Below are 8323 nucleotides of genomic sequence, written 5' to 3'. Positions count from 1 at the left end.
TTAAAATTGCATATTCTCTTTTATTATTTCAGTTTTAATGAGTTTAATGTAATTTGTGGTTTTTTTTTTTTTTTAGATAAAAATGATTTCAATTGAAAACAATTTGACGAGCGGCTAAACTGTGCTGAAAAGCTAATTTACCATCAAAAGACATAGTACACAATTACAGTGTTTTCAAAAAGTTTTCCTACCATTCTCTTTCATTCCTCGTTTAATTTGATATGCAATATGAACAAGAATAAGGAAGTCATGATTTTTTTTACGTACATCTAAATTCTCACATAAAGGCATTTCAATTTGGAGTTTAAGGATGATTGCTTCTTTCTCGAGGATAGGAACAAAGAAAACCAAGACAGACAGAGAGACGTTCCGATTATGACCACGTGACCCGATGTTAACTGTGAGGATTGTCCCCCACTATCTCTGTTGTTGGAGTTTAAGGTCTGTGTGGTCAAGACATCTGTAGCCGTGGTAGGTAAAGCCTGTGTGGTCAAGACCTCTGTAGCCGTGGTAGGTGCATCCGTATTAGAGACTAAAAGTCCACCGCCTAAACATTAAAATAGTATAATGTAATACTGACTTAAATATTCACAATTACTTGATTGTTGGTGAGATTTACCAAATAGTTAATTTTAGATGCATGCAAAATGTTTTGTTTTGTTTTGCTCTTTTTTTCTTTTCTTTTTTATTATTTTTGTTTGTTTTTTGTGGGGTTTTTTTTTGGGGGGGGGGGGGGGTGGGTGGGTGGGTGTGTTTATTTTTTGGGCTAAAGAATTACATAAATTTGATCGATTGGTCCCGTGTTCTCATTTTTTTAAATGATTTTTTTAAACAGTAGTAGTATCTTTTTACATCTATCACTTATAAAGCAATGGTTAAAACAAAATTTATTTTCGTTTGATACTCTCTTCAACAGAAAAGTGGTTTCTTTTTAATTGTCTTTTTTTCTAATAGTAATCAACCAATACTTTTTTATTTTAGTTTCAGTAAAACATAAAACAATATAACAATAACACCGTATTGTATAAAACAGAAAAGTGAAGAAAAAAAAACCACTTACCAACACATGTTTTAAAGACTGTTGTGAAGATACAGAAAACCAAACAAACTTTAGAAATCAACTTTTCGTCCATATCGTTTTAGGCTTAGTCGATATAATGGTACCCAGTGGCTTAATACAGTCTCAAGAAAAACAATCGCACTTATTTTGCCATGAAAACTGCATTATAATTTGCATATTATAATAGATTTCTTATCGACTGTAATAAAATACCAGGTGCAACGAGATATTGATCCCAATTTACATATAATCAGGACCGATGCAATACGTCAGAAGTAATCAAATACGCTTACTGCATTATATGACACCTCGAAAATAAACAAATATATAAAACTGTTTATATCGGCAAACTGTTAAAAGCTTTTAAATTGAAATTTAACTCGATACGAATCAATTTACAATGACAAAGTATTAAATGATCCATCAATTTGAATAATTGAATATGAACAAAAGATGCTTATCGTAGTAAATATAAGTAATTTGATACTAAATATGTACAACTTATTTTAATGTATGTTACGCAACATTACTCCATCTTCTTCCAGATTTTTTTCTAAAACTGCGATAATGTTAATAACGCAATATGATAAGGAAGGAAACAAACTTTCTAAATTGCCCAAGGATAATATTTTTTAAACACCAAATTTTCGAAACTACAGAGATTTTTTTGTTAATATGTTGTGCATTGATTTACTTTAAATGATTAAACAATTAGCATTTCAATAAACTTGTTCTTCATTCTTTTCGTTTCGTCCCTCAACATCACTATTTTCTCCATTTATAGAATATATTGCATTCAGGTATGAGTAAGAATAGGAGTAAGTAATACTTTTGTGTGTGTTAACCATTGGTTTACAAACACTTTTAGTTACAAGGTTACGATATATTTTTGTAGTCGGGAACGAACCTAAGACGTTTTTTGTTATCCCACAAGAAGCATTCATCTATAAAAAGTTCACAATTTATCCACAATTTTACACAGTAGAAAATTGTAATTGAAATTCTCAAAAACCATTGTCAACTTCCGCTTCGCGTCGATTGACAATGGTTTTCGAGGGGTTTCAATTTCAACTATTTCACCCTTCCCAACAGGCACTATTTTCATATTATTATACTTTCATGTTCAACACTGAAATCTGATTGGTTTAGAGGCAGTTGATAATCAGTTATATTACCCTCAGCGTTAGCAACACACTTAGCAACGGTAAACACAACGAATTGTTACATGCGCGTAAATTAAGCGCGTTCGGTTCGCCGTAGAATTCAAGTAATTTCTATATAAAAGCAGAAAAAAATTCTCAAAAATTAAGACATTCAGTATGATAAAATAAATAGTGCCTGTGTGGGAGGATAACAGTTGAAATTGACACCCCTCGAAAACCATTGTCAACCTCCACTTCGCGTCGGTTGACAATGGTTTCCTCGGGGTGTCAATTTCAACTGTTACCCTCCCAAAAAGGCACTATTTATATAATGACAACTTTTCTAGCTGGTGTTCCTAAACAGTGAGGGTCTTGTAAATAGGGGTGATTTTATGTAGTTTTTTGCTACATTTATCGGTGATCTAAATGTAGTGATATTTGAAGAGATGTAACTCTTCTATCATGCCTTGTTCTGTTAACTAATTAAAGGGAACAACAAATGTACTCTCTGTCCTTAAAAACAATTGGCCTCTATTCGGTTTAGATAAACGCATTTAGCTGCAGACAACAAAACATTCTTCAGTGATGAACCTGTGTCAATCATAAAACACACAAATTTGGAATATTGATAAGCATATGATTAATTTGGTCCTAAGTTGTTTTTTTTTCTGAAGATCCATGTGTCTATCTACATTCATTGATAACAAAAAGTAGGTCAGGTATGTATCCATCATCTATATACTGTATTTGTCTGGGCATATGTCGATGTGGGGCATAGGCCGAATTGCTCATTTTCAGACAAAATTAAGGAAAAATCCTTAGACTAGCCGAATAGGGGGATAAGCCGATTTTCCATCGATGCTTGCTATAGTGAAAGTATGACCGCTGATTAAGGAAGTCATCGTATTAAGTATATACTTTCAGAATATCGATGTAGAAAGTCAAAAGACTAATTAAAGTTATTAAATTGTTATAAAGTTGTTATTGTTTTTCTGAAGATCCATGTGTCTATCTACATTCATTGATAACAAAACGTAGGTCAGAAAATAGTACAAGCGTTTTGGCTAAATTGTCTTCTACATTTAAGTTATATATAACGTACATGCCTAAATTCAAAATTTCAAAAAAGGTTAAATCGAGATATCTAACGTCAAATAAATCATATGGCGTAATTTTGCTATTTTTAATATTATTTTGTAATGTCCCTGTTCTACTATGTAAGGCGCCCAATCGGGTCAAAATCAACAAAGTATAGAGCTGCACTTCCTATACATTTATATGATACGTTTCACTGAATTTAAATGTTCTATTAATTTGTAATACGCATTCAATCCGTATCAAAATCAGAATTGATAGATCAACCTTTACTAAAAGATAATCACATAGTAGGAATTAGGAATACATGATAACAACATAAAATTGATAGGTTTCTTAAATATAAAAAATCCAATACAAATTGCATATCTTGTAAATACAATTTTACTCTCACTTAATTATTCATGCAAAAAATGATACGTTGACAATAGAAGGCAATAACCCGTATGTCCAGCATAGATCAATCACAAAGAGTAAACTTTAACTTAATAATTCATTTACAGTAATATATATCTATATAGAAATACAAAAATACAACTTACACTATAAGAATCCTAACTAAAGAGTGTCCGTTACAATCTGCCGAATGGATCAAATCACAATGTCCCAGTAAGTAGATAATTGTTAAATGTCTTCGAACACAAGTCCAATGGGAGTAATGAGCAAGCACTTTTTACAGGTTATTTATACTAAAACATAAATCTAGCAAATTCTAGAAATTATGTGTAGAAGAAGTTACGTGAATTACCTGGACTCTCAAGAATATTCTTGAAAGAATAACTGACCACTCCAGAATATTCTATTATACAAACCTACTATATATAATATAATTTAAAAAATAACAAAACGGGAGGGGGGGTCGTCTTGTTTGCATGAAAGATGCAATCTTACGCCGAAAGTTGAGTATATCTAATTAGCCTATTTTAAAAGAATTATGACATAATTTTTCTGAACATGACGTATTTTGTGTCATAACAGTAGATAATTGTTGGCTTTTCTGTGAACCTTCTACTTTTTTCCCCCGGATTGGTTTGCTCTGGTTCTTCTCTTTAGTTTGGATAGCTTTACGTCCACAGAGGCAAAATGTATTCAACAGAAGACCTTTTAAATCTTGTTTAAATGTAGAGCTGAGACTAGCATAGATGAGAAGGTTGAGGGGTTTCCCGATGCTGTAAGATACAGAGATTACAGATGTGACCACACCTTGATGTGAAGAGTAGTTACCTTGGTGAGTACTTTCTCCCTCATGGAAAGCAAACTGAAGAAAGGTAACAAGTATAACGGGGGCTTCCTGCAGTAAAAAGGACAAGCCCAGACCAATGTTGATGGCCATCAGTCTGAGGTATTTGACACGTCTTACAGATGCACTGTTGGTCAAAACAGAGACGGCCCGAATGTGTTTCTGTAGGAAGATGACGAGACTTACCCAACAGGTGACGTGAAGACAGCTGGGAATGAGCTGGGTATATAAAAGCATGACATACGCTGTCCAAAGGGTCCCACTATAGTGACCGTACTCCCCAAACATGTCCTTGATATGTACAACACATCCTTCTATTCTCTTCAGAGGGTGGCCGCGAATGTATTCTTGTATTAAAGGAATTGTTTGGTAATCATTTGACATCAGAAATAGGAAAACAGTACAGCATACCACAAGGTGAGTGACGATAAACGTGAAAAAGAAAGCGGACAAGTTAAAAGTTCGGACTTTCAGTGGGTAGCCAACCAGCATGAAATGGTGTAGGGACATCAATGTGTTCAACCACACCGAAGTGGCGTGAAATACTATTTGTAAACGCATTGTAAACATGACCTCCGGACAAACACGGTACTCCACGAAACCGTAGTCCAATCGGAACACCCTAAGCAGAATATCACGAATGACTGAGGTCAATGTGAAACATAGGTCTACCGTCATTATCAATATGATGAACTTCTGGGTCACTCCTAATAGCTTCCTCCGTCTGAAGATGACGAACATGATCCCCGTCACCACGACCTGTATGGGCCACAGGTAGATGCCCACATGAAAAACATATGTCGCCCCCCAGCTACCATACAAGTCTTCTATTTTAAGTGCCCGTTCGCTGTCAAAGTTTCCCTTTTTTAGCTCCAGTAGTATATTCAGCATCCAGTCTTTAGCCTCTGACTTGTTTCCTGCATTCATTTCAATAATTCGTCAATGAATACTACAATTACACTACCCTTAAATGATTAGCAAAAAAAAGAGCTCTTGGATCCTTTTTATTGTGTTTGTTGTAGACGATATATACCGGTATCAAACAGCTGTTGATTTAAGGAGGTTACAAACAACTTGTGCCATGTGAATCAATAATAAGCCGCCGTATAAATAGTTAATGTGTAAAAGAAGTACACATCATAGACTCCGAAATGTACTCACCTTTATGCTGGCATGGAAAGACGTGTCGCATTTGTGAATTTTACTGCAACTGAGAAACACAGCAGTGTAAGATGTACCTACTCCCATTTTAAGACCTCGACAGCCGAACGCTGTGGTAGTTCAGAAGTCTTCAATATATTAAAGAGTTAGAAGACTAGCGACAATGAAATAAATGGCAGACAATACGTGTTTTGTTCTTCTTTATCTATCTTATTAATAACCTGAGGTGGCCGGGTTTTTTTTTTAATACAAATGGCTGTAGCCAGACGGGTTTCACTTTTTGGGGGTTATTTTTAATCTGTAAACTCGATATTGTCTTTTTTGAAATTATAAATGCAATTTGATTTTGAGTAAGCAACGTACCTTCATGCACAATTATTTAATAACTATGACGCAGTGAGTTGAACAATGGGACATATGCCATTAAAATGGACAAAGTTGAAGAACAATTTAACACATATGAATAAAAATACCCTGTGAAACTGTGAATTTAATTTTTTTTGTCAATTTTACACACGAAATTTAAACGATACCTTCAACATGTGACACTATAAATTTTGACTTTTTAAATTTAGGGTATTTTTCTGCATTTTTATTGAGAGCTGTTCCTCTACAGGAGATCAAATCAGTCTAAGATGGACACGACCACCAAATGTTCTCAATACATTCATTTGTATCTTGATTACCACAATCTCTAATGTATAGTTTAAGCCCGGTGATTGCTCGTAGAGCGATAGCTGGCAACTGGGTTCCTGTTCAATCGGATGTGGAACCTCATCACCAGCATTGTACCTACGCATTGCGAAATAGGACCGAAACGTAATAAATTTAGTAGTTTTGAATTGTGAATCATACTTTTATGTTTATAACTTTTTTTCTAATTACATTGGCTAAAATAATATTAAGAATTATATTTTTGTAAATATAAACAAACTATAAAGTATAAAGGGGTGCAACGCTATACAACAGCTGCATTCGGTCTTCGCAAAAATTTATAGTGTCAAATTAAAAGAGAAGGAAGAATTTATAGCTTGTCAGTAGTTAAGTGTAAGTTCACTTCTGATATTTCTAAACATGACATGGTAACTTGTTCTTTAAACCAGTTTGCAAGGTAAAGTTGGTGAACGGTATAATGCACTGTTTACATTCCCTTGAAAACCTAGGTCAATATATTACAAGCTAAGCTGGGTGTTACAGTGTTACAGTGGTGGTGAGATTTGTACTTTGAACGTGAACAACAGTATATCTTAGTTTGGCTGTTAAAATTCTGACCCTCCCGCGAAATATTATTTTTATGATATCAATATAAATTTGTATTAATACACTTACAGTGTATATACTAAATCAATTTATCAACAATGTCTCAACGTGTATAGTTAGTGTGGTAAATCACATATTTGAATAAGTTTTCTCATTGTGTCACAATTGAGACAATTGTATTACCATGCCCCGACAACTACTCCATCATACCGGAAACAGTCACATTGACCTCTGCTGTTGCCATAAGTGCGTAATAGTTTATATTTTCGGCACAAATTGACTTAATCTGTGCGACGTCAAAGTGATAAAACATCGCGCAAATATCCAATGGTGTGACTGCCCGCGTGTGAAACTTACAGAAAGGTGTCGTTAAAGTTATACTACAGAATGTTTCACAAGATTTAATATATACATGTATCAAATTGCGATAGGTTATCTATATGATCGACACTTATTTTTTAATAAAAAGTCTCTGGCTTTTATCACATAAACGCCTTTAGATAACCATGCTAAAGGGCGGAATACAATCATTTGGATTGGTCGTTTTGTGACAGATTAGTTCTTAAACCAGATCAATTGTTTCTTTAAATGATTTTGGTACATCGATATTTTGGTACATCGATATTTTGGTACATCGATATTTTGGTACATCGATATTTTCTGAGATATCACAATCACAAATTTTACGATTTTTTTGTGGATTTTTTAAGAGAAAAATAAATGTTTATTTCTTAAAATAGCAGAAATCTAAAAGATCGTTATTGAATGAATGTAAAGTATAAAGATTGGTTTTATATAGTCACAAAAAAAAGAAAAAGGAAACAGGTTTCCACGTTAGCTTTAATTCATGCAATCAAGACAATCAACAGGCGGAAACGGTAAACACATTGTATGTGTAGAAACCGGAGATGATCGATGCGCCTTACGGCTCAATGATCATGCATTTTTTTTTTTTTGAATTATTTTGCTTCTTTGCTTCTGTATTTTTTTGTGAAAAAAGTACATTGTGTACAGCGTTACGCAACAACTCTCTCTCTCTCTCTCTCTCTCTCTCTCTCTCTCTCTCTCACACATTGGTCATTGCCAGTATTATCAGGGCATGTAGCATCGTTTTTGAAGGGGTAGGGGGGGGGGATTATCCGTGACGAGCTTACCAATCCCCCCCACCTTTCACCCCTCCCCCCCAAAAAAAAACAACAACAAACAAACAAAAGTGGGGGAAAGAAATTCTAACAATCATGAAAATTCCCCGGGGGGAGGGGGTTATAATACTTTATCTTTAACTTCATTTCCTTTTTTTCACTTTAATTTTTACATGGTCCAAAAGAGTCAGGGTCCGCAACTCCATGGTAGTTCACTTTAATT

The 8323-nt window shown here is 34.3% G+C and overlaps 1 long non-coding RNA gene across 2 annotated transcripts; it reads right to left on the bottom strand.

Annotated features, from left to right (window-relative positions):
- Window positions 1–264: 264 nt before the first annotated feature.
- Window positions 265–8072, bottom strand: LOC109618290 (uncharacterized). 2 transcript variants are annotated; one of them, XR_010712981.1, is made up of 3 exons: window positions 5699–8072; window positions 3840–5454; window positions 265–547 (listed from the first exon to the last, which is right to left on the bottom strand). It is a non-coding gene; the product is annotated as an uncharacterized lncRNA (long non-coding RNA). The 2 variants fall into 2 exon arrangements; XR_004600209.2 differs by lacking the exons at window positions 3840–5454; window positions 5699–8072 and adding an exon at window positions 1061–3832.
- Window positions 8073–8323: the final 251 nt, after the last annotated feature.

This window comes from Magallana gigas, chromosome 1 (genome assembly GCF_963853765.1).
Source record: "Magallana gigas chromosome 1, xbMagGiga1.1, whole genome shotgun sequence".
Lineage (NCBI taxonomy): Eukaryota > Metazoa > Mollusca > Bivalvia > Ostreida > Ostreidae > Magallana > Magallana gigas.
This window is presented reverse-complemented; position numbering and strand designations above follow the sequence as displayed.